Raw genomic sequence first — 27,659 nt, 5'->3', positions numbered from 1 at the left:
CCTTTATTAATGTGGGGTGGCCATATCATTACCAACTACATGCATATATTTTGCACCAACCCTTATACAGAGACACAAAAGCTATGAAACGTAACATATACCACCTAAAAGCCACAGGAAACACGTGAAAAAATAATTCGGTGGAAGGTAATAGAGACTCAAAGATAAGTGAGATGACGAGAAATCCGTGATGGGTAAGCAGCTCAGAGAAGTCCTTCCTGGCTGGGACGGGCTGGGAAGGGCAGGACGTGGCCAAAGGGAAAGGGAGAGGGACGCTATTCCGCAGGTTATTTCTTGATATTAAAAAAGCTAGTTTTGTAATATTGACAGAGACATAAATAAAGGTGGTTCTAGTCAAGAGGATTTTTAAAAACTTGTCTAAAAGACAAAAATATGTTTGTGTGCTTTAAAATAAAATTGAGAAACTCCTTTATATTCATTTTCTGAACATCAAAATATAAGCAGAGTAATTGTTCATTCTTGACATAGCTTTATATTATTCAATCAGTTTCTCAGCTGTAGCTTCACCTAAAACTGCCACAAATATTTTTTTCTGAATAATTTATTTTTATTTAGTCAGTATTATTATTTTAAGTTTTGTCCCACTGTTTCCTGCATCAAAGTTGAATTTTTAAAGTAACTTTGAAGTCTGGCATTGGAGGTGTACTCCAACGAACTTTGCATTTGTCCTCTCTACACAAAGCATATAATTTTGTCTCAATGTTGAAATTTTTAACTGAATTGACAATTGTATTCAAAATAATGTCAGAAATTTCACCTTTGAAAGAATGGACTTACAAAAACCTTTACTTGATTCTATGACTAGTTGAAAAACTATTTTTGGAGTTTCAGTTTGAAACATGAGACTCAGCCTTCTTCCACCAGGGTTTTTTAAGAGAATTAAGCTCTAATGCTCCAAGGCATTTATTGCATGCAACCATATGCACATCTGGAATGGTATTGTTTATGTACCTATGCACCATCTTGGACAGAATTGAGAGAACAGTCTCTCAAATCACTTTTCCGTGTTCTGTGGCTCAGACGAATAACTGGGTTGACCACACGAATGTAAGGCTGTCATCATTCAACTGCTAGTGAACATCTTCTGTAAATGGAGCCAATGCAGTAACAATTATACTTCCACTTTTATATCATGTACACAAGAAAACGTGGGATAAAACATCCGAGAATTTAGAAAAATAAAAAATAAAAGAATTTATCAGAAGAATCGTCATTTTAAAATTGTACACGAAGAACCGAACTTCTTGTGGTCAAGCTACAAAAAGCGCTGCTTGCAGACCTTCAGCGCGCAGCCGTGGCCTGCCCGCACGCAAACTCTCTGGCAGATGGAGAGGCAGAAGCGTCTTCAGCAGATCCGCGTTTTCTTGTTTCCCTGGATCAGCGACGGCTCCACAGCCGCCACGGTAAATGGTAAATGTGGACAAACATTTTGTGCAAGTTACATAGTCCTCATCACCTTTCTTGAGAATAAAATTTTTATACTTGAATTTTCATCGAACAGGCACTTTTCTCTATTTTGAGCTTATTTTTGGTCAAAAAGTTTATTGCAAAAACAAGGTATCACCAACAATAAGGTTGTAGCTTTAGATCTGCATACCTATGGTGACAAAACCACGACAACAAAAGCATTCACACTAGTCACTACATGATCTGCACGGGTCCACCCAGCTGCTCACTCACACACACATGTCGGGTATGTGACTGATGCTGTCGACTGCTGGCTTGGAAGCTTCAGCAAGAGTCATGACAAGGCTGTGTCACCACTGACTGGCAAAAAAAGAAAGCCCACCAGCACAGCAACTTCAAAGGCCTCTCTGAGCACCCCTCAAGGACAGAAAGAGCTGGCCATCTCACATTGCTCATATGTGAACACATTTCATTTTATCAGTGAACACCTGACATTCCCCTGGGAAAGAAGACATCTATTAATTGTGTCTAAAAAGAGCGATTTAACTACAGGTTAGGCTGGGACCTCTGGTATGCATGCAGCCCACACACCACTGGAAGGAATCAAAGCGGAAGTCTTAGAATCAAAGCAGAGGACTTTATTTTAATGCAACAATTAACAGCAATATTTTGTTAGAAAGTGAAAAATCCTGAGAAAGTGCTAAATGTATGGAATGCTGGGCAACAGGTAAGACCTGCAAACGAGACTTAAGGTCTCATGTACTATAAGCAAGCAAACAAAATCATTTAAGCAGAATTTTTTCTTAAAATATTTAAATTTCTACATTCCAACATTCAGCAGAGATCATTGTGTTACTGCATGGTTTCTCTACTTTAAGAAAAAAATTTTTGGCCTGGCTGGCGTAGCTCAGTGGATTGAGTGCGGGCTTCGAACCAAAGCATCGCAGGTTCAATTCCCAGTCAGGGCACATGCCTGGGTTGCAGGCTACGGCCCCCAGCAACCGCACATTGATGTTTCTCTCTCTCTCTCTCTTTCTCCCTCCCTTCCCTCTCTAAAAATAAATAAATAAAATATTTTTAAAAATTTTCTGCTGAAATGTACATATCTACCAAATTGTTTTACAATGTATTCAGTTGAACCAAAAGAAGTTGCCATCTTTTTAGGTCATAAATTGTTCAAAAATATCAGCAACTTGCATTAATAATCTTAACACTTTGGAACAGTCCATAGTTCAGAGGACATGTTGTTGAAGCTGAAGAGTAAAAAGAATTTTGGAGTAAAAAGAAATGTAAAATATTAAGAAAGTATGCATATTCCAGAAGAGAATTAGAAAACGGAATATCAAGGACTATAGACCTTGTATAAAGATATTTGCTTTAATTATGTTCCTAAAACTTTATTAACTGTGTTTTGACCAAGATTTACCCTGAAATGTTCTCAAGGGAGTATCGGTTCAGAAAACAAAAAGAAACCAGAGGTTCATAGAGGATACCAGTAATTTGTCAGGCACTTTGCGAAGTGAGAAAGAGAATTGAAAACTGAATGGGACTGATTAGACGAGAAAAGAAAGAAAAGCAAGAACAGATTCTCGGGGAAGACTGGGCCTTGCCCTGAGGTGTACCAGTCACGCACTTAAAACCCTTTAACATCAAAACCCTGTTTAACACATGCTAACGCCCAGCTGGATATGATTTTCAATTCTCCTCTTAATTTTTCTCAGGTGCTGAATGTATAAGGACCCAGCTACATGGAGTTCATGTCATAGATGAAGCTAGCTCTACACCATACCCCAGAGGTATGCATTGCCATGGTGACTTATAAAGCAAACTATCTTATTTTAATTGGGGACAGCAGGCAGCATGCCGTGTTGGAGGAAAAGGTACTGGTCTTGGACTTAGGATCAGGTAAAACCCTTTTGCAAACTAGCTGTGACGCCCAACAAGATTGCTTCCTTTCTCTAGGCTTCTTCATCAGGAAAGGGGGCGCATGGACCAGGTAAACTCCAAGGTGATGGTTCTGTGCTATTTTCCTGAAATTAGGATAATGCAAAAAAAACCTAATGACTTCTATTCTAATAGTGTTGTTCTTAGGTGGTTCTTCAGCAAAGAGCAGGAAAAAATAAAGAGCAAAATACCAGAAACCTTTAACTAATATAAAGAAGTTTCAGAATCAGCAGAGTCAGGGAAGGGGTAAAGGGGAGGAGGGAGGAGGAGGATTAATGTGTTTTCAAATTACTTTTTAGCAATCCTGCCTCTGGGTGCTGTGGGAATGGAACATCATTTAAAGAGTTTCTTCTTTTTGCTGGGTGACTGAAATGCAGCCTTGTTTTTCTTCTCTTTTTATTCCTCCTGCTGTTTTTCTGTTTGTTCAGAACTGAGCATTTGAGAGATACTTCAACTAAAAAAAATACCATAAATAAACCACAGGATAAAGTTTCATGTCTAGAACTTTTTCCTATGAATCCACTCTCTCTCTTTCTCTCTCCTCCTCCCTCTCTCTCTCACACACACACACACTCTCTCTCTCTCCCCCCAATCCTGCCCCATTTGAAGAACTTCAAAGCATGTGTTGTCAGTCACTCTATTGGCATTTCATTAATGTTTACAATTCCGACTTATTGAATCTAAATGAAATCCTTATTGGCGACATTTAATATGTAGCGTGATGTGCTGTGAGTAGAGTAAAATGCCCTAAAGAACAGAGGAGACTAATAATGTTCATTATGTTTCGGGGGGTTGCATTTTTTTTCTGGAAGGATATCTCTCAGGAGCAAATCAGTGCCATTGTTAGTTATTTGTTTGGTTCACTTGCAGTTAACCCGTTAGTGGATGTTTTAAAAATTTTTTTTTAATTTTTCAGTAACAGTTGACATACAATAGTATATTAGTTTCAGGTGTATTACCTAGTGATTAAGCATTAGTATAACTTACAAAGTGATCATCCTGATAAATACAACACCCATCTGATACCATCCATAGTTACTATAATACTATTCACTCTATTCCCTATGTTTTGATTAGAGATACTAAGTAGATCATAAAATGATTGGCCTTTACTGTGTAAGTGGGGAAACTGAAACATCCAGGGTATGGGTTTTGCCAAAGGCCCCTTAAGTTATAGATAACATAGCACATCTCTAACTTCTGGCCCTTGGATTGTGCCACTACATAAATTAAATGCTACTCACTTTTGAAAGTTTCATTCTCTGTCTACCATCCTAGATGTGCTGCTTGACCTGAGGTCCCATAACCATTTTATCCTCATTCTTTTGTTTTGTTTTCCAATAACTGGTGGGTATTCATCTTCCTCTGTTGAAATTGGCAAGTTAGAACAAATGTGTTCACCTTTCTAGGACTATATTACAGTCAAACAAGAGAGGCCAGGGAGGGAAGACTTAAGATCAATTACACCCATTTTTCTTAAGGATTCTCTCTATGGAAACTTATCCACTGTCCCTCCAAAGGTTAGAATATTGAGACATATGAGTGCCTGTTGTTAAAAAGATCTGTTAGCATTAATTTCACTACCATGCCTATAATCCCTTATTTACTATTCAACAACAACAAAAAACCTCTGTGACAAAAAGCTACTTTTAGTAAGTGAGTCACTGAATCTCATTTGTCAACAAAAGCTGATATAGACCAATATGTTTATTTATAGTCTGTATCTACCCCAGTGAGTTTAAATATTCAGCAAATACTGATGCATTTGTTTATAGGGTATGGCTCCAGACCTTGCTGGGGTATAATGTAATGGTATAGGCATTATATTTCTAAAATTCACAAAGCCCCTATTACAAACCATAGCCAACAACTTTAAACTTTGAATAAGAAATTGTCAACCTATATAATAAATTGTAGAAATTCAAAACATGGTTAGTGGCACACAAGTGAGATGATTTTGGGGCCTGACAGCAGGCAAGAGTCTGTTATGGGGACAGTGTCCCTTATGTATGCGGAGTACGAGTTTCTGTATCATAGCACAAGAAATCAGGCTGGCTTTTTCACAGGACAACTCAGGGAAATTATTTTCAAGAACTGAGAAGCCCCATAGCTTAGATGCAGAAGTAATTTTTGTGCTTGGAACATACACTTATTAAAAACACGTGAATTGATGGGACTCAGAAAACAACAGAGTTAACAATTACACTGGTGAACATTTCCAAATTGATGTTCCATGGAAAGCTATTGAAATGGAAAAGAAAGCTGTGACCAATGATGTCTGAGAAGCCGGAATACTCTATCCTGCACTTGGAAATTGATAATGCACGTTAGCCCACTAAATGCTCTGGAAACTCCTGCCAAAGCAATAATACAAACAATACTGTTGGCTCATTTGACCATGAAACCCATCCTTTTTAATAATACCTCGTGACATCTTAAGATACATTAGCGATTCTATGAAATAAACTCTGAGAAAGTGACTTGCCGCCTATTGAACACTGCTGGCAGTTCTGGGATCTCTGATATTTCCATAGTGTGCGACAGAAAGAAAACCAACTAGGAAACCAGAAAATAGTGGAGGTAATTGCATGGGGACATTAGTTTGAAAGTATAAGATTTGGAATTTTTGCTCCATCACTGATTGCTGTGTTCAAATGTTTCCATTAATATTATAAGAGGTTTCTCCTGTAGCTAGATATAGACCCTTTAGGGAAAATGTCCTGGTTGTCTTATTTTAGCTAAAAACATTTTTTTAAAATTATGGTTAAGCATGTAACATAAAATGTATCATCTCAACCATTTTTAAGTGTACAGGTCAGTGGCATTAAGAACATTCACATCGCTGTTCAACCATCCTTCAGCACTGATCTCCAGAACATTCTCGTTACCCCAAACTGAAACCCTGAGCTCATTAAACAGTAACTCCCCATTTCCTCCTCCCTTAAGCCACTGGTAACTTTCATTCTACTTTTTGTCTCTTTGAATTTGACTACTCTAGTGTACCTCGGGTAATTGAAATCACGCCATATCTGTCCTTTTGTGACTGGCTTATTTCACTTAGCACAAGGTCCCTAAGTTCATTCATGTTGTGGCACGTGTCATAATTTCATTTCTTTTGAAGACTGAATGATACTCCATTGTATTTATAGGCCACGCTTTGTTTCCCCACTCATCCATCAACTGATGCTATGGTGGCTTCCACCTTTTGGCCAATGGGAACACTGCTGCTGTGCACATAGGTGTACAAATGCCACCTTGACTTCCTGCTTTCCAGTCTTTAAACCCAGAAGTAGGACAGCAGAACACTATGATAATTCTGTATTTAATTTTTTAAGAAACCATCTTACTGGTTTTCAAAGTAGCTGTGTCAGTTTATATCCCTATCAACAGCACACTAGGGTTCTAATTTTTCTGATTTCTCACAACACTTATTTCCTGCGTTTTTGAATAGTAGCCATCCTAATGAGTATGAAGTGGTATCTCATTATGATTTTGATTTGCATTTTTTAATGATTAGTGGTGTCAAACATCTTTTCATGTACTTATTGGCCATTTATATATCTTTTTTGGAGAAATACCCTATTTTGCCATGTATAATGTGTACTTTTTGCCCAAATTTTTGAGGGGAAAATTAAGGATGCACGCTATACACAGGTAGTACCTGAAATACCTTGTATCTCTTCTTGTGTTTTGTAATTATTTTACATAAAATTTCATTGTACCATAATATATTTTAAAAACAAATATTAAAATTCCTTCATAATGCAAAAAAAATAAGAATCTAAATATAAATAAATAAATAATTGAATTTAAAAATTAAAACAAAAGGCTTTTTCCTGAAAGTCTGGGCCAGAACCATGGCTGTGCTTTATACATGGTAAAATGTGGTACCCACTTAAGTCCTTTGCTATTTTTTAATCAGATTATTGGAGGTTTTGTTACTGTTGCTGTTGTTGTGAAATTGTGAGTTGAACACAATTCTTTAACATCATTAGTTCTCCCTAAAGGTAGAATTCACTGACTTTATAGTGGCAAACTCTTAAGACTTGAGGTGTGCAAACAGTAACAAAAATTATAGCTCTTTATTAATTTAATTGGTTTCCTGTATTTAAAAATATTTGTGTTCCAGTTAAAGATGCCTGTTTAAATGCGTGCATTTGTTAACACTTCCACTGAAACTTCATTAAATTGGAATTTTAATAATTCATTCTGTAAATATTTATTGAGTTCCTGCTATGTGTCAGGCGTATACTGGGCCCTGGGGATATGGCAGTGGGTGAAGTAGTCTATGGAACTGAGCAACTTGCATACAATGTGTGAGAAGATAGAAAAGGGAAAGAATTTTATTTTTGAATCAAAATACCTGTAGCAAGAGAATTTCGGGTAAGTGGGATGAGAAAGCAAAGAAAGGGTTTTGAGGCAAGAGAATATTAATAAACAATGAAGGGAATTAGGGCTGAGTATAACAAGTATAAGAGATCATATTTCTCTTAGCAGTAGTTTTTTCTGATATATCTCTTCAGGCAAGGAAAACAAAGGAAAATATAAACAAAAACAAAGAATAAAATTTTACCATTTATGCCAATAGGGACAGACCTAGAGAATATTATGCTAAGTCAAATCAGTCAGTCAGAGAAAGACAGATAGTATATGACTTCATTTATATGTGGAATCTAAAAAACAAAGTAAATGAACAAACAAAACTGAAACAGACTCATAAATACAAAGAGCAGACTGATGGTCGCTAGAGGGGAAGATGGTTGAAGGAATGCAGGAAAGAGGTAAAGGGATTAAGAAGCACAAATTAGTAGTTAACAGAATAGTCATGTAGACAGAAAGTACAGGATAGAGGATACACTCATTCATATTTTAATATGATGTACGGTGCCAGGTAGGTGCTGGAAATATTGAGAGGAGCACTTTGTGAAGTGTATGATTTTATGACCACTGTGCGATAGCCCTGAAACTAATACAAAATAATATTGAATGTAAACTATAATAAAAGAAAGAAAAGAAAAAGGAGGGAGCAATCATGCCAGGGGATATAACCTGAGCAGGGAGAGCATAAAATGCTGAGGAAGGAATCTCAGATTCAGTGCTGGAGATGAAGGAAAACCAGTGGAGGACTTTGAGCAATGGAAATATGGATCACACTTATATTTTAAAAAGATCACCCTGCCTGCTGGGTAGAGGATATTCCTGATAGGGGAACATGGGAGGAATGGTTAGGAATGACCGTAGTGAGAACTAATGGTGGACTGGTCTTGGTCAACAGCTGTAGAGGGAATGAGAAGCCATAACTGAGGTACACTTTGAGGCAGAATCAATGCATTTGCTGAAGAACTGGATAAGAAGGTGAAAGTGAAAAAAAATTAACATGGTCTGAGCCACTGAGTGATTGGGGGTGCCATTTAGTGACCTAAGGAGAGGATAGCAGCATGTTTGGGTGGGGAAGAAATGAATAATTTACTATTTTAGTTTGATGGATAAATGGCATATGGACAAAAGAAGCACAGTAGGCAGCAAGCAGAGCGTCAGGCTGCCTGAGCAGGACAGAGAAATAGGAAACTTCTCTGGCAGTAATTACTGGAAGACTGATTTGCTCCATCTGAGGAAGAGTCAGGGATCCGAGATGACAAGATACCTCTGAGAGCAGTGGCGGAAATAATCCTGAAAATAGAATGATTGATTAAAGTTTTTAAGGGACTAGATTCCTGTATTCCTGAATTTCCATCCCTTTCACCTTGCTGGGCATTGAACCATCCTTTCTTCCTGAAAGAATAGAGTAGTTTTCTGGACATGCAGAAGCAAAGACATGCTAGCATTAGAGAGGTGAGATTCAGCAGAGTGTGAGAGTACTATACTGAAAAGAAGAGGATTAAGTTAAATCATATGGTATGACAAGATCTCTCCCTGTGTTCCTCATGCAACTTGCTTTTAAAGAGGTAATCAAATTTAGTCTTCCTCTACAAAAGACCAGAGATTCCTTTTTGGGAAACTACCTAATCCAAAGGAAAGATTCTTATATATGGGAAGTCTCAAAAAGGTGACCAATCAAATAACCCTACAGTGAAGCCCACCAGCTCATATGCCCCACTCAAGCACAAAGAGATTCCAGTTTTCTGTGCATTATTTTCAAATATGGACAGAACATCAAGGAGCATCATATATGAGAGGAAATTCTTTAATATGAAAAGCACATCCAAATAAACAAAAACAATGCAGAAAGTTGAAGAAAACAAAAAATAGTAGCTGTACTTGAGATCCTGAGACAGATAAGAGTTATTAAATCAATGGACCAAAATATGCATAAAAAGAACATATAGAAAGTTTTTTTAAAACAAAAATGAAAGGGCTTTGGGTTACTGAAAGTATCTATATATTAGCCCAAGCTAATAAAAGTCCAAGTTAAGGCGGAAATTGAGTCTCCTGATTCCCAGTGCAGGAGCCAGAGGTCTGTAAATTGTGTGGAAGACAAGGCTTTCGTTCATTTATTTATTCAACAAGTACCTATTGAGCTTTAACTATGTTCCTGGCACTATTCTAGATGCTGAAGGAATACAACCAACAAAAATTCCTGCTTTCATGGAGGTTACTTTTCAGATAACCTCAAGGTTTCGATGCTTCTAAGATCTCTCCACTGCACTCCTCTGCAGGGATGGCACTTCCCCAGTCTGCAGAAGGAAAAGCAAAGTACCTTCCAGAGCTATGGTAGCAGAAGAGACAAAGAAATATTACTTTGTTTACTGGAAGCAAGGATACTTCTGCTTCCCAAACCTGCCCTCTTCAGGTTTCTATTGGTGATCAATCCACAATTCGCTGAATGGGGCGCACACACAGAAACTACTCAGCCCAGCATGCACGCCCTCCTCTCCTCCTGTGCCCACGTCATATTTATGCTGGCCTCAAGGCTTTCATTCAGATCTCCCCCATCTCCTTTTCTCCTTTGCATTTAAATCCCACCCAGTCTTCAGGGCTTAGTCCACATCATGCCTTCTTGGCAAAACCCAACTCAATCTGAAGCCTCACTAATGACCAACTCCTTCCCCAAACTGGACAGCAGCAAAAATTGCTTTAATAACCTGAGTCTATTATGTGCAGGATTTTCTTGCCAAATAACACTGAAAGTTTCCGAATGAAAACCAGTGCTCATATCTTGTGCTTCATTAGACTCTACCACCACCTGGAAGTGTGTGGTGCATATGGGCCCAACTAAACAGCACTGAATGAATGAATGAATGATTGATTGCTCTTTTTCCAGACATTTTCCATCTGATGCTCTCCTAGAAGGGATTTAAATGCCTTCCTTCGGAAGGGACAGTCTCCACCACATTGGCAGTGCAGAGCTCCCCGCCCCAATGCTATTGGCCATGGCTTGGTTCTTCTGAAGGAAACATCAAAGGGAAGACAAGACAGGCCTGGCCCACAGAAGCCAGCCTCTCACTGATTCCCGATACCTCAGACAGCAAAGTGCCAGAATGAATCTCTCTTCTTGCCGTAAGGTTAACGTGGCCATTTATAGATAGAAGGAGGAGATTAGGTATGTTGAAAGGGGAAGGTTTTAATGCTTTGCTTTTGATCCTGTCTGGCACTCCCCAGAGCTGCCATGTGCCCCACACCTGATAAATACTGTTTTATAAACGGCAGAGAAGAGAATTTAAAGCCATAAATCTATCTCCACCCCCCTCGCTTTTTTATGGATTGAAAAGATAATTAAAACCATGCCCTTGTTTTGCAAATGGAGCCTCATCATTCTGCCAGGCCCCATTTCGAATGAACTTGAGGGCAGTATCAGTGCAAAGGGCAGCCTTAGGTTGATGCTGTCCAGACTGCCCCAGAGCACTCCCTGGCCTTGTATGTCTCGGGGTGTGCACACCGCCCAGGGTTGCTGCGATGACCAAAGACCTCTGCACAGCCCTGCCTGAACTTTGAACTTGGTTTATGCAGAGTGCTAATAAGGGCCACTTCGAGGTTTAGTTTTTTCTAGAGAAACAAGACAAAACTTTCTTCTTTGGTCACAGACTGCCCCCCACCCCAAATTCAATCACTTCTTTCAGTTTTTTACTGACACCACAGGACTGTGAGAACAAATATTAATGGATCAGGACTTCCAAAGAAGCAATTTAAGATATTATGTAGCCATTAATTAAGTCATTATAATGTCTATGTATTATCAAAGAAATGTTTATGATGGGGCTCTAACTAGAAAACATAATATAAAATGTTTCTGCATTATGACAGTAAAAATAAATCATTTTATAATATATTATCAGTTACCCAATGAATGTATGCACAGGTCTGAAATAAGAAATAATAAAAAATAAAATAAATAAAAATAAAAGTTAAAAAAGCACCCTGGCTGGTGTGGCTCAGTGGATTGAGTGCTGGCCTGCAAACCAAAAGGGTCTCCAGTTTGATTCCCGGTCAGGGCACATGCCTGGGTTGTGAGCCAGGTCCCCAGTTGGGGGTGTTCAAAAGGCAACCACACATTGATGTTTCTCTTCCTTTATTTTATTTATTTATTAAAAATAAAATAAAAATACTATATTTTTTAAAATAAAATAAAAAGAAATAATAAAAGAGAGGTTTACACATGAAAGGCTTCTCTCTCCATCCCTCCTACCATTCATTTCTTCCCCAGAGCAAATACTTTTAGTGATTTTGGATGTTTTTTTCCTAGGAGTTAGTGCCATATCTCTGGATACTATATTTTTGCCTCTACTTCTTATTTATTGTGTATGTTAACTCTTGTTTTCTAGCTATGATAAATCAGCATCTAGCTTATACAACCTCCATCTATCTTCCCCTTCACCCAATACCTTAGTAAATCAAAATTGTTATATCCTTAAGACTTTATCTTTTTACAATTACTTCTTCTTCTTTTATTCCTTGTTCCACCAACTAAAAAAAGTAGCTTTTGATTGCTTATCTCACCAGTCCATCAGATATGGATATTAACAACCCTGTGTTAATGCCTTCGGCTCTCAGCTCTTCTCCCCCCACCTTCTACCTCCTGCTTTCTCATATGTGCGACTCCTTTATAATGTCAGAATTAATTGCAGTTACCTTTATTCTGTAACCAACTTTTACTGATGTGTTGATTTTAGGAGCTGAAAGTCAACCTGTCTCTGTTTATAATGTCTCTGTTTTTATGACCATGCCAACATTGAACATACCAGAATTAAGTAATATTTTCATGATTCTAGTTCTTTCTTATGATGCTTTTCCCAGAATTTCACACGCCTATTTTTTAACTTTTTGCCTTTATTATAGTTTAAAATTTTAAATCAAAAATTGTATTCTCTTTTGATGTAGATATTTCCTCTCTAGATCCCTCCATCCTTCTGAGCCAAGCTACACCTGTGCTCTCCAGGCCTTGTGCATTGTGTGGCCTGCGATTTCTTTTTTCTCCTTTCCCATAGGTCAGTTCCACCATACCTACAACCTGTCTTCCTGTTGCTTTAAACCCTGATTTGTTGCTGCATTGTAACATTCATATATCTCTCCTTGTTTCTAAGAAAATCTTATTTTATCCTAGTATCCCACCCTCCTCTTAATGATTCTCTACTTTATTAGTAAATCATGCTCATACTTTTCACCTCGCTAATGATTGGTTTAAGAGTGGGCATATACTAGACAATAAAACACAAGAGAATACTTGCTAAGAGATCTTTGGTGAAATCTTTAATTTAAATGAGGAAGATCCATAAAACATACACTGCCCTTTCTTTCTCTGTCCATTATCATATCTGTATGTAATATCTAATTGCAGAAATCACCTTCTATAAAGGGGGGAGCTATCCAGGACTGTGCAGCTCACCAAGAATGACAGAATAGAAAAATGGGGAAATTCAGAACTTTTGTGACATAACTGAGTCAACCATTAATTTCTAAGTTTCATGTTATTTGAGATGTTGTCTTTCTTCTGTGTAAGCCAGTTAAATTAGAGGGTTTTTTTCTTGCACTAAAAGTTATCCAATTTCAACAAGACTCCTCTTCAAGAAGATTCCAAAATTGAGTTTGTGCAGTAAATTTTCTGATTCATTAAAAGAGAAAAATTATCTTTATTTTACTAGAAAAATATAGTGATAGTTTGATTGGGTATAGAATCTTAGGTTGAAAACTCATTTTTTGAGAAGTACAACACTATTAATGCTATTACTCTAATGTCTTCTAGTCTGTTTCTTTGTAAGGTAAGTAACTCTCTCTCTCTCTCTCTCTCTCTCTCTCTCTCTCTCTCTCTCTCTCTCTCTCTCTCAATTATTTTTAAAATCTTTGTTTTATTTTTTTTAATTTTTGGAGAAAGGGAAGGAAGGGGAAAAGGAACAGAGACAAACATTGATGTGTGAGAAAAGCATTGATTGGTTGCCTCTCACATGCCCCCAATCAGAGCTCTGGTTCACAATTCAGGCATGTGCTCTGAAAGGAAATGAACCAGCAACCTTTCAGTTCACAGGCCAGCACTCAGTCCACTGATCCAGGTATCTCTATCAGCTTTTAGAATCTTTTTTCCTTTGGGTATTCTATAATTTCACAATGATGTGTCTAAGTATAACTTTTTTCATTCATTGTGCTTGATGTTCAAATGTCATAGTAGAGATGTTTCCTTTAATTCTATATAGTTAAATTAATTCTTTATACATTTTCCCTTTATGTATACAGTTCTCTCTTTCTGGAAACCATGTTAATTAGATATTTAATCAAAAACCTGTTAATCAGAAACCTGTTAATCAGTATTGACTCCCTATATATATCAGCCATTTTTCTGACTTTTACCCCATATTTTCTATATCTTTGCATTTTATTACATGCCCTGGAAGATTTCTGACTGACTTCATCTTCCAATCTTTTTAAAACTTCTTATATAAAATAAAATCAGAATTCCTGTTTTTAATTATTTTCCTTTATCATGGCACCTGTCTTTGTATTTTATTCTCTCAAATACTTGTTCACTCATATTTAATGAAAAAGCAGTTAAAAACTGGATTCTGAATACTGTTGATCTTTGCTATTAGTTAATCACGGACAAACTAGACATTATACTGGGAGTCTCCTAAATGAAAGGATGTGGAAGTCATTTCTTTAGGGCTGTGTTTTTCAAGCATGAATGATTTTGCCTTCCAGGGGACATGTGGCAATGTTTAGAGACAAATTTTTGTTTGTCAAAGCTAAAGGAAGGGCTTTCCAGTCAGGATGGCAAGCATAGGTCAGTGCAGTACTCATCACATAAAGATTACAACTAAACTACGGAACAACCACCCTTGAGAGCCACCTGAAATCTAACTGAACAGAGTCCTACAACTAAGGGTGTAAGGAAGAAGGCACATGGAGACTGATAAGAGGGGCAGGGGTGCAGAATGTGCTGGTCCTATACCCACATGTGGCAGATAAAAAATTATCAACCTCTGAGGTCCCCCAAAGAGTACAGGGTACCAGCCCCACACCAGGCTTTCTAGTCCAGGCTTCCAGTGCCAGGAAGAGAAGTCCCCATAATTTCTGGCTGTAGAAACCAGTGGGGACTGAGGCTGAGTGAGACCAAGGCTTCTGGAATCCCAAAAAGTTCCTCTTAAAGGGCCAATGCCTGGACTTACTCAGACTCTGTAAGTTTCAGTGATGAGGAAGCAGCTTGAAAGGCATCAGGGACAAATGGGAAGGAAGTAAATTGTCTGGCAACAGGGTGAGAGCTGAAGGGGCAGCTTTCCCCCAATGGCTGACAAAGGCCATTGTTCCTTTGCTGAGCTCTTTCTCCACAGAGCTGGCAGGTGAGCACCATATCTGAATCTCTATCAACCTGCCTGTCACTGTTTGCTCTGTCCCAGTGATTCCCTGACACCCCACTCCACTCAACTTTCAGGCCCATCCAAGCCATTTCCAGTGGCTTTTCCATTCAAATGACCTGTCTTTGCTCATGTTTCAAACTTTCCTAAAATCTTTCATACAAGCAGCATCTGGCTTTGGCATATTCTATACCTCTCACTAAGTGGCCCTAGGCCCAGCAATAGTAGCCTCTCCTGGGCACCTCCAAGGCCAGAACAAGTAGGAGACATCTGCAGATCACTTGCCAGGTGGCCCCTGGCAAGACACAAGTGTCAGCTGACCTTGTCCTGCACCTCCTGGGAAGCCCCAGAGCCAGCACACCTGGTAGACAGCTTCATATCTAATCAAAGTACCACCCAACCTCCTCCACAAGGACATGCTGAAGGGGCAGACTCAGTGGGTATGGGATCCTTGCTGAAGTAAGTCCTTCTCCATGGGGTGGGGCCCTGCACAGCTGATCCTCCTCGGTGGTCACAGCCAGTCCTTGCAGGCAGTCAGCCTGGAGGCAAATCCCTCCCTTTGCTGCACCAACAATAAACAAGGCTAAACTACAACAGGAGGTATAAACAGCCTACACAGGGAGGAGGGTCACACCTGGAGTGTGCAGCTCAGGTAAACAGGGAGGCTGTGCCACTGGACCCTTTAGGACAACTACAACATAAGTCCACTCAACCAAGCCTGGGACACATAGCAGCTCCACTTAATACATAGAAACAAACTCAGGGAGGCTGCAAAAATGAAGAGACAAAGAAACATGTTCCAAATGAAAGAACAGGGCAAAACTCCAGCAAAATAACCAAACAAAATGGAGACTAGAAAACTACTGGATTTAGATTTCTAAACACTGCTTTTAAGGATGCTTAATAAATTTAGGGGAAAGTAGATGAACTTAGTGAGAATTTCAACATCATAAAAAAGGACATGGAAACCATAAAAAGGAATGAGTCAGATATGAAGAATACACTAAGTGAAATGAGAATAAAGAAAATCAACACTAGAGCAGATGAAGTTGAGAATCAAATCAGCAATTTGAAATATAAGGATGCAAAAACACCCCATGAGAATAGCAAAAAGAAATGAGGATAGTGTAAGGAGCCTTGGGGCATCTTCAAGTGTGCCGATATTTGCATCATGGGGGTGATGAAAGAAAAAGAGAGTAAGAAATTGAAAATCTATTTTTGCAAAATGACAGAAAACTTCCCTATCTTTGTAAAGGAAATAGACACACAAGTCCAGGAAGCACTGAGAGTCCCAAACAAGGGTCCACACCAGGACACATCATAATTAACATTCCAAAGGTTAAAGACAAAAACAGAATATTAAAAGCAGCAAGAGGAAAGCAGTTATTTCCCTACAAGGAAGCTCTCATAAGACTCGGGTGATTTCACAATAGAAACTTCGTAGGCCAGAAAAAATTAGCAAGAAGTATTTAAAGTGATGAAAAGCAAGAATATATGACCAAGGTTACTCTACCCAGCAAAGCTATCATTTCAAATCAAAGGGCATATGAAGAACTTCCAAGACAAGAAAAAGCTAAGAGAGTTCATCGCCACCAAACCAATATTAAATGAACTGTTAAAATGTCTCCTTTAAGAAGAAGAGGGGAAAAAATTAAAATATAAATAATAACATGGCAATAAATACATATCATCAACAATTGAATTTAAAGAAAAAACAAGCTATGGCTGGTGTAGCTCAGTGGATTGAGCACAGGCTGTGAACCAAAGTGTCGCAGGTTTGATTCCCAGCCAGGGTACATGCCTGGGTTGCAGGCCATAACCCCCAGCAACTGTACATTGATGTTTCTCTCTCTCTCTCTATCTCCCTCCCTTCCCTCTCTAAAAATAAAATAAATAAAATATTTTTAAAAAGAAAGAAAAAACAAATAAGCAGAACAAAAATGATTCATATACAGAGAACATTTTGACAGTTGCCAGAAGGGAGGGATTTGGGGGCACGAGTGAAAATGGTGAAAGGATTATAAAGTACAAATTGGTACAGAATAGTCATGGTGATATAAAGTACAGCATAGGGGATATAGTGAATACTACTGCAAAAACTATGTACAGTGTCAAATGAGGATGAGATTTATCAGGATGATCACTTGGTAAATTATATAATGTCTAATCATTAGAAACTAATGTAATATTGTATGTCAACTATAATTGAAAAATAAAATATAATTTTTTAAAAAATGGAAGGGGAAAGGATGCCATGGTGTTGCGTGGATGAGGCCAGGGATGCTGCTGAACAGCCTGTATTGCACAGAAGAGCACTGCACAGCCCAAAGGATGAAAGCACCAGGTGGGAGCTCCTGCCGGAGGGCCATTTCTCCCCTCCCCTCACCATTTGCTTTTTTGTTCTCCCAGAGAGGTAATTATCTGGTTTCTTCAAGTTGCATTCATTTGGGAAAAAAGAGAAGCTGTTCTATATACAAACTATAAATTAACTTCTTTTTGTTCAGCCCTATTTTCTTTGTCAACCACCACATTTCCAACATATGAAACTCTCTGTGAACCAAATGGGCTAATGACTGCATCCATCCTCTTGCTTTTTCATCCACAAATACATTCAGTTGTGGCTCCCTCCCCTTACTTCATCAGTTATCTCACTGACATGCGCTACCTTCTAGAAATTTGTCAGAATCTGTGATAACCCTTCCATATTTAAACAGAAGGCTTCTCCTATGTAATTCACTTATTTTTTAATACTTATTTAGCGTTGACAGTGTTCTAGCTTTCAGGCTATACACTGGGTATGGAACAATGCAGAAATTATAGTCTGCTTTTAAGATCTTTGCCTGGTGAGTGGCACAAGAAAAGCACAACAGTAGAGTGCATTATAAAGATGTAGGGTTTCTAACCAAAGTGCTTGGGTTTTAGTTTCATCCATGCACTGGCTGAGTTATCTTTGGCAATGCATTTCAAACTGTACAAGCTTCAATGTTCTCAAAAATAGAATGAAGATAATAATAACATTAACTTTCTTAAAGGATCACAGTAAAGATTCAATGAGAAAATTCACTCAAAAACACTTTATAAAAGTTAGTGGATAAGATTATACCAATTCATTTTGTGATCTCCATTTACATCACCCTGGCTGGGTAAAGGATCCTGACTGTAACCAATACTTAGTCTTATTTGTTTAGGTTTTTATTTTTATACTAAAAATTTTCCTTTCATGAAAAACATCATGCAATAGTTTAGTCTAGATTTTTTTCATGAACCTAGCTCTGTATTACTCACTCACCACTTCAATATTTCACTGGGATCTCTAACCTGAGCTGTGAGATCTAACCATCATTTTGTATTAGAGCTTTTACTAATTTCCTACAAATGCATTGGTTGATGCTCTCAACAAACCCCTCCCTGCCAAATGTAGGCTGGAGTAATGTTATTTAATCATTTTTTCTATTATTGCTTGACCTACACTATGAGACCCAAATATACTGAAACACAGAAACACACAGTGAAGTTCTCTTCCAGTTAATATCTCAATAACTTTGAACAACATCACCTAGATTTTCTGTGCCTCAGTTGTCTTATCTTCCAATAAAATAAGGGTAACGCTTTTTAAGAATTTGTCAGAGTTAAGAAGTTGCCAGAGTTAAATAATAATGATAAACATGCTTTGTAAGCTATATGCTGTGTGATAAAAATACATGAAAGTTCTGACTATCACTTTTCTGTGTCATTCTTAAGATAATACACATATAAATCACATACTGTTATAGGGTGAATTGTGTCCTGCCAAATTGCCTATGTTGAAGTCTTAACCTCCAGTATTTCAGAATGTAATTGCATTTGGAAATAAGGCCTTCAAAGGGGTGATTACATTCAAACAAGGTCAGTAAGATGGGTCCTAATCCAATCGTACAAGTGTCCTTATAACAAGAGAAAATTTGGACAAACAGAGACACCAGGGGTATTCATGCACAGAGGGATGACCACATGAGGACGCAGAGAGAAGGCGGCCATCTGTAAGTCAAGGAGAAGAGCCTGGAAGAGATCCATTCACTGTGGCCATTAGAGGAGACCAACCTTGGCTGCACATTGATCTTAGATGTCCAGCCTCCAGAATTGTGAGAAAATGATTTTCTGTAATTTAAGCCGCCTAGTCTGGCAACCCTGGCAAACTAACACATGTATAAAATTGGCTCTTACTTTCCCCTTTATTTTTCATTTCCATTACTAGGGTTTAAGACTTTTGTTGCAGAAATACAAAAAAAGAAAGAAAAAATATTCTGTTTTTGAATTCTAGGACAGTGTTTTTTAATCCTCCAACAAGATAATAGCCTTGAACACAAAGTGTTATGAGAGGAATTTATTTTCTGAATTCTTTACATTCTTTTTGATATATCACTGCCTGCGCAACTTAAATAGGCAAGGGTGAAAAGAACTCAATATGTGTGATATAAAGGGAGTTGGGAAGAGATAGGAAAGCAAAGTGGAAGTTCTTTAATACCTGGTTTCAGAGAGAAGAAAGGAAGAGGTGGGACAGAAAAGTCACTGTCTGTGTCCTCATTGCCACTCTCCACCATGGGTGAGGAACTTTGAGCAGTGGACTGCTCAAAGAGGACCCATCTTACTGACCTCATTTGAATGTAATCACCCCTTTGAAGGCCTTGAGCAGTGGGCATGATGGGAACATTGGGGGAAGGTGGATCTAAAACTACAAGGACTAGTGGCCCACTTTGTAGTCTGGGAATCCTCTCTACATGCCCAGACCACTTACAACAACATAGTATCTGGACCTAGGAACCAGGAATCAGTATTAGAAAAAACTTTACAGATAATTCCAATGTGCAGCCAAGGTCAAGACTACGGCTCTTTAAGAAGACTGGCCATCAGCTCAGTGTCACTTCCAACCTGGCTTGGGATAGAAAGAGCACACAGTACCAAGAGGCAGCTGGCTAGAAAGATGGGCTTTGAGTCTGTGCTCCTGGCTCAACCCTGTGTGTCTGTATGGAAGACAAAATGGTCTTTAGCCCTAGAGGTCCCAGAAGAGGGGCTGTGAGGAAGTAGGAGAACATGGACTCTCTGTGCCCCAACTGGTGGAGATTATACACAGACCAAATGGCCAGGACCATGGACATCATAGCAAAGGGAGCCAGAACAAAGGCCCAAGAGACAGAGGAGAACCAGCCCTGTCCCAGTGGGCATCAGGCCTGTCTCGGTGGCATCAGTTCAGCTTGACAACCACCCTGAACTGTCAAACCAGCCTCTTCGCTAAACAGGATACCAACTGTTGAGCCCAGCAGGTAGCTCTGAAGCTCTCTGTCCCCCACTGCCATGAGGTCACATAAGCATTCTTACACACCATCTGAGGGAGAAGCAGAAAGGGTTGAAAGGGAACCTGAAAGATCATACTCACCCAGGAGACTATTTATCCAAAAAAGACTCTTTAAAACAGCATTTTTGATGCATTCTTTTCTGACAAGTCTAACACACACATACATACATATACCCACATACCCACTACTAAATGGACAGTGATTCATGCAGAAAAATAAATTAGAAGCAGTATTTTCCTGTACATCAGAACACACTGCATAAATTTGGGATTCAGCTACACAGGTGAGTGTTTATGTGCGAACTTACAACCACCTCTATTCAGTAACATATCCCTCAGCTGTTCTAATGAACAGCACCGAGCATTCAGGATTGAATTCCTCTGGAGATCCTAAGAGACCAATGTGCTTCACTTTCTTGGAAGAGTGACCATACTCCTACATGTATGATGTTCCTTAGAGAAGGATCCAGACAATTGGAGGATTTGAACTTACTTCTCAGCCAGCACATATGTCTCAGTGTCTTTGGTTCCCTCTCAACTCTCATTAAAATGTCACTCTAGGGAGTGGGGACTGGGTGGAGAATTAAAAAACAATAAAAATAAAATGTTAGTCTCTGTCCCGTTCCGTGTTCCCCTGGCTGCCCCACCCTTTCCATCTCCACCCACTACCCAACCTCTGCATCTCAAGGGACACGGGTTGAAATAGTTTCAAGCTATTCTGCACATATTATATGCCAGGATCTGTGCTAGATATATTACATAAAAATTGAATTTAACCACCCAAGAGGAATTAATATCTTTATTTTACAGATGAGAAAACTGAGACTTTGAGAGGTGAGGCAGGAGCTTGAATCAAACTCCAGACATTTCCGACCCTACAGACCAGCTTCCCTGCAGTCCTCACGCATTCCTTTCTGTATCCCTTCCATTCAACCAAGATGCATTTTCTAGAGTGTATCTACTTGCAGATGTCCTGGACCATTCTCTCCATAAGCACACTTGCATTGGCCCCTGTGTCTTCAAGTTTAGTTTGAAAAAAAAAAGTCTACTTGAAAGCAGCCCTAGCTCCAGGAACAGCCCCATTATACCCTGTTTGGTTCTTTTGTTGTTGTTGTTGCTGTTTAGTTTGGTTTTATTTGATTTTTCTATTTCAACCTTACTTCTAGTACAAGTAAAGGCCCATTTCTGGAGATAGAATCAATTAGGCTATATTTTGGAACTCTTAAATTCCTTATCCTTTATCTATCTGAATATTCATGATAGAAGAAATAGCCATTCCCACCTTTCTACTTACTTATTTTTACCTCTTTATTGTCCCTCTCCCCAGTAGAGTGTCAACTCCCATAAGGAAAAGACCCATGGCCCAAATACAATAACCAAAATTTATGCAGATAGACAGATAATGGAGATACCTCATGTATGCAAGTCTAGCACGTAATGGACATTCAGTAAGTGTTTCAAAAGCCAGCAAATATAGCCTGCTGCTTATATGCCAAACCTCATACACAGGGCAAAATTTTCCACAGATTTTCACACTTCCTACAGAAGCAATAATATTAAAGCAAAGTTGTGTACTGGCCAGTCACTCTGGCCCACCTGCAGTTCTGCACATCAGGCACATATTTCCCTCCCTGCAGCTCTTCCCTCTCATTTTATAGTCTTGTTTGGGTTTGAGCTTGAGGGTGGGAAAGTCTGAATTGTTTGCTTTGCTGGAGAATAGAAGCCTATCTCAGGGACCCTTATGGCTCACCTGCAGTCACCCTACCCTCCTTATCTGCAGCCCCACGTTTTTGATCTCTGTGATACCAGAACCGTTCTCCCAAAACACCCTGGAATGAGAAAACTGGCTTTGAAAGTGAAAAGTGATCCGAGCATAGCACGCTCTGCCCTGATGAACACAGCCAGCAACACCAGACAGCGGGACTCACACTGAGTAGAGAGACCTGGACAACTGACAGGTGCTTCTTTTTCTCACCTCTCATGATACCAATCCTGCCGTATTTCCATTCACTTGACACCTAGTTATTTGGTCACAAGTATGCCATATTCATCTCCAAGTTCACATTTTGTCTTTGTTTTTTCTTCTCTTTCCAATGCATTAATTTATACAAAATGTGTATGGAGCATCTTTGAGTTGCCAGTTACTGTATTGGATTTTGGGAATATAATAAATACACATACACGTGCCATCATTACAAATCAGTCTCAACCCCAATATCCCCCAAGCAGCCTTCTCAAATCCTCATAGCCTCCATGATCACTTATTACTAAATGCCAATTAGGCACACAATAATCTCTTCCACAGCACTTACCATGGTTTCATGCTGTTTAATTCTATCTTCACAACCAGATTACAAATTCCTTGAGAACTTAGACCACATCTTTTTTCCTACTGGGTTTCCCTCACAACCACTACTGTAACCGTGATGGGTTTCCTCACCCCTCTAGCCAGTTTGTTTTTGCATTGAACGTGCCTTTTTTTTTGCAAGCCCCTTGGGATAAAGTATGCACTGCCAAAAACAAAGAGGAGAAGGAAGGAGACTGGGTGTGCTTTCTCCAGTTTACCACAAACAATTTAGCCTTGCACCTCAGCATGTCCTCTCAACTATGACCCAAATTGCAAAGGGGAGAAGAGGGAGATAAGTTCAGAGGTCATGCAGCTCATGCAATGCCAGCGTGAAGAAGCCTCTCAGAGTTCTGACTGTTGGAAGACTTAATGCTTCTTGCAGATTGGACTCTTTTGCTCTGTGTGCATGTTGACATTCCAAGACCCAAAGTTCAGAATAAGTACACGTCTGCAGCCAAGAGGCACTCATTGAACAATGAGAGTGGGGCCAGGCTCGTGACACCTGAGTGTCCTGTGCAGGGAGATAGCCTCAGACTCTGTGGCCACAGGGTGACTGCCATGGCCCCACAGAGTCTAGTCATGGAGTAGAGAGAAGCCCTGGGGGGGATGGGAAGAAAAGAGGAGGTCCCCTGTCTTGACCTGGAGTGAAAACCAAGGTGAAAGGGGAAATCGCTAGGACAAGGCAGTGACCCAGAAGGCTCAGCCAGAAGTAAAAACAGATGTGAAACATAAGCTGGCAGTGTCCTGGGGGCCATGGGGGTCTGCCCTGGAGGAGATGGCCCCAAATAATAGGCGCTGTCATTGACGTGTCTTCACTGGGCCCCTACTTGGCAATTAGGGCTGAGCAGCCACGGGTTTAAAGAACTGACCAGCACACACAAGATACTTTGTCTTTCTAAATCAGCAAAGGATATGGCCCCACTAGAGCCTGCGAGATCAGCCTTCTTTCTAATAATGTATTTATTTGACAAAAATGTGCTGTGCTCATTACTGGTTCAATATCCCAAGGATTCTGAATTGTATAAGACACAGTCTTTGTCCTCGAGTTATATATTAATCAGCCATAGAAGTACCAAAAGAAGGATTCAAAATTGCTGTCTCTTGCCTGCGAATAGTAAAGAAAACTGGATCTGGAGAGTGAGTGCTCTGCAATGGGCAAGTAGAGAGGCCTGATCGCAGATCTATAAGATCTTTCTATCTGTCTTGCATGATCCCAGATCAGAGACTTTGTCTCACTTCTGAGCTGTAGTAAAGCATTGGCTTACCTGTAAGAAAAGAATAATGCAGCCCTTCTGGTCCTGATTTTCTCCCATGCACTAACCCTAGCCTGGCCCACCCTGCACCCAATGTTACTTCTGTGAGAAAGATCAGATATTGCTATTATTTTTCCCAGGATGCCTCCCAACAGGATACCCCACCCTACCCCCAAAGACATCCCAATTCTCATGCCAAAATCCACAAAGTATTCCCCATATGAGACTTAGAGGGATCCAGACCTGAAATCTCACTTTTAACAGTCGTTAACATTTGGTTAGTGCATAGTCTCCATCTGCACCCCCTCAAAGAGCTACCCTTTGTTCAGCTTTCTGGCTTAAGATGTACACACAATATCCCTTCCAGAGTGCACGCCTGAGCAAGAGGCCCAGGAAACCCTGGAAGCAAGCTAAAGGCCATTTGGACAAGGAATTCCAGGGCCATGATTACCCTGAGTGCAACCTAGAGGCTGTGGTGTGAGATCCAAGTAAGCAGCCATAGCAGGGCCCTCTGAAACAGGTCCTGTTACCTACAATGGGGTTGTGCTGACTCCCCTGTCTCTTGAATTTGTATCCCAAAAAGTTCATTTCACTTGGAAATGATTCACAGGCTATGGCTCTAATTCCTACTCCATTTCTTATGGAGTTTAATTCCTGAAAGAGCCCTGTCTCTGTCCCCAAAGAGGAGAGCAAGCTCAGCCTATTTGTCCTCAGGACAAATTGAAGTGAAAGCCAATTAGATTCCTGTTATCTGAACTGGTCTTGCTACTGAGATAATAGGTCTGCAGAGGGAGGGAATTTCAAGAGCCAAAAGCCTGGGCATGCAATCTGTTTTTCCAATGTTTTTCCAGATAAAAAAGAGGTGGAAAAACATAAATGTTTCATATCATTGCCAATGAGTTTCCATTCAGTTTTGGTTGGGGGAGGGGGAAGAGAGACAAAGAAATGCTATGTACTCAGCAAATTGGTAAAAAACAAATGTTTGATGCCCTGGAAGGTCTTTAGAGCTGCCTCCAAACAGAAAGAAGGAAAGAGAGAAAGAGAGAAAGAGAGGAAGGAAGGAAGGTAGGTAGAAGGAAAGAAGGGAGGGAGGGAAAGAGAGAGAAAGAAAGGAGAGAGAGAAAGAAAGAAAAGGGGAAAATTACCACTTTTCTGAAAAATTGCATGAGAAGCAACGGGGCTCTTTTTTGATAAAGGGCTAAAAACAATCCTTGACAGGGACTGAAGTCCCAGAGAAAGCAATGAAAGTGTGTGAATGGGAGCAGAGAACAGACCTGCCACCGTGTCTCTTCTGCCACCAGGCCATCCCACTCTGTACCTGGCCGAAATAAGCAGGGTGAACTGGGGACAGACAGGTGGCGAGGTGGGCATGGCATGAGTAGAACTCATCTCCCTCAGAACTGAACAAGAATGTGAGCCATACTCTTAGGAACCCAAGAGTGTTTGTCTCATGGACATTCTCAATCAATATTGGAAGACCCCATAGCTTCCAACTGAATTTTAGTTGGACTCAATGATTTTTTAGGATATTTTGAAAGACTCATTCACTAAGGCCCTAAGGCCAAGGCCATTGAGCCACTCTGAGATGATCATCATTTCTATTGTGGAGGTCATTTCCACCCGGAGAGGAGCGAACTGAGGGCAGAATATTCATGGAGCACCCCCTCCTCGGGGGTGTTTTCCCAGTGTCCGCAGACTATCAACATCCCTTCAATCAATTCACCAGTGTCAAAGAGAAACTGGCAAGATTAATTACCTGACAGAATAATTTCTTTGGGGTTTTTTTTCTGTTCGTAGTTTTTTGATTTGCTGTACCAAATGAGTGAATTATCACTTGTCACATCTACTTGGAACAGACAAATGACATGACCCACAGTATCTGAACACTGTATATTCTGTGTGTCCTTCTTTAACCTCCGTGTCTGTGCCACACCTGTGCCACCGATCCCTGTGGGCTGGTTCAGAGGGGTCCATGTGTCTCCGAACACCAGGGCTCCACTTTTCCTTCTGACTGTGGAGCTGACATTCTGGGGAAGCTAATAGCAGAGGGGACTTCATGATTTGTGGAAGCTTTTGCTCTCCGACCTTGGTAAGGGGGGGATGTAGGTGAAGATGAAGATAAGAACAACTGAGAGGCAGGTATTGACAAGTTATTAGAGGTCCCAGACCAGATTGGTGGTCAGTGGAGTCTTTTTGGCAGAAAATAACCTTCAAAACCATTTATAAGGCTGATTTCATTCACCCCTAACATATGTCTCACGTCTACGTTAGGTGATAGATATATAAAAGGAGAGAAGGCTTAATAGAGAAGCTTTCATCTGGGACTGAAAGAATGAGTCAGATTTCTATCGCTGGAGGAGGAAATTACAGCCAGAGAAATAGGTGCCTGGAGACATAGAGGCTCCAATGTTTAAAGGCAGAGTGTGCGGAATTAAGAGGGAAATTAACCAGCTATTTGTGAAATCCAAATGCTTCTGTCTTTGGCCAAACCATGGCGCATGAGAAAGAACAGTTTATGGAGGACGTTTTTACTCCTTATATAGCTTTTCCTACCTCAGGCAATACAAAAAAAAATTAAGTAGTTCCTTTCATGTCTCTGCTGATTTCTCACCCCACCAAACTATTTATGTGCATAATCTCACATACGCACACGTACATATTTTGCCTTGTGCTGTTAACCTGTCCTACATATAAAGTTTGGTCTCTGTAGTACAAAACAAGATTTTTAAGGACAGAAGTCAGTAGCCATCTTTCATCCAACTGTAAACTCCACAGCCTCTAGCAGTTTTAAGCATAAGCATACACTTAATAAATATTTGGTGAGTTGGAGTGAATGAGATCAGCTGGTGGGATAGGACACTGAACGTGCAAAGCTTTCCCTTGGGCTTCCTAACTTGGTATTTATGACTTTGTTCCCAAATATACAGAAGACTGGTGGGAAGTGAGTGTGATCCTTTGTCTTAGTTCAAGAGCAAAAGAAGGAAACTAACAAACAGTTGTGCCTTCTAAGTATTTCACTTGCATTCCTTTCATGTCATCTACCTAAAACTTCCCCCTTATTACAGTCGGGAAAACTGAGTCTCAAAAAGGTCAAGCACCTTCACAGGCTGCACAGCTGCTCTGGAGTCAGGCGGGGATGCACACTCACATCTGCAAGATTCCAAGGGCCCTTGTTGCCTCGGGCTCTGCACCTTCCCCCAGGGTGATCTGGGAAGCTGAACAGTCGTTCATTTTACTAAAATGAAATTCCTATTGTTTTCCTTTAAAATGAAAGGGTTTTTTTCTCCATTCACAAAAAAGAATAAAAAGAAAGAAAGAAAACTTCCTATGACCAATGGAAAAAATAATCCAATGCTTTGCTTACTGGCAAAAGGCCCGATCGTGTGGGCCAGGCTGTGAAAGAGAGGGAGACAGATTCTCATGGACAGCAACTGCTCCGCCCACTCATATTTGTGTTTCTCTGAGGTTAACCTAGGCCCCCCCACCGCCCAGAACATGACTCTGGCGACTGTTCCCACCATCAGCATCCAGATAGCAGAGAGGCCTGAGGCATTAGAATCTTATCAGCCCTATTAAAA

This window comes from Phyllostomus hastatus, unplaced genomic scaffold, assembly GCF_019186645.2.
Source record: "Phyllostomus hastatus isolate PE091 unplaced genomic scaffold, TTU_PhHast_1.1 phas_scaffold_193, whole genome shotgun sequence".
Classification (NCBI taxonomy): Eukaryota; Metazoa; Chordata; class Mammalia; order Chiroptera; family Phyllostomidae; genus Phyllostomus; species Phyllostomus hastatus.
This window is presented reverse-complemented; position numbering follows the sequence as displayed.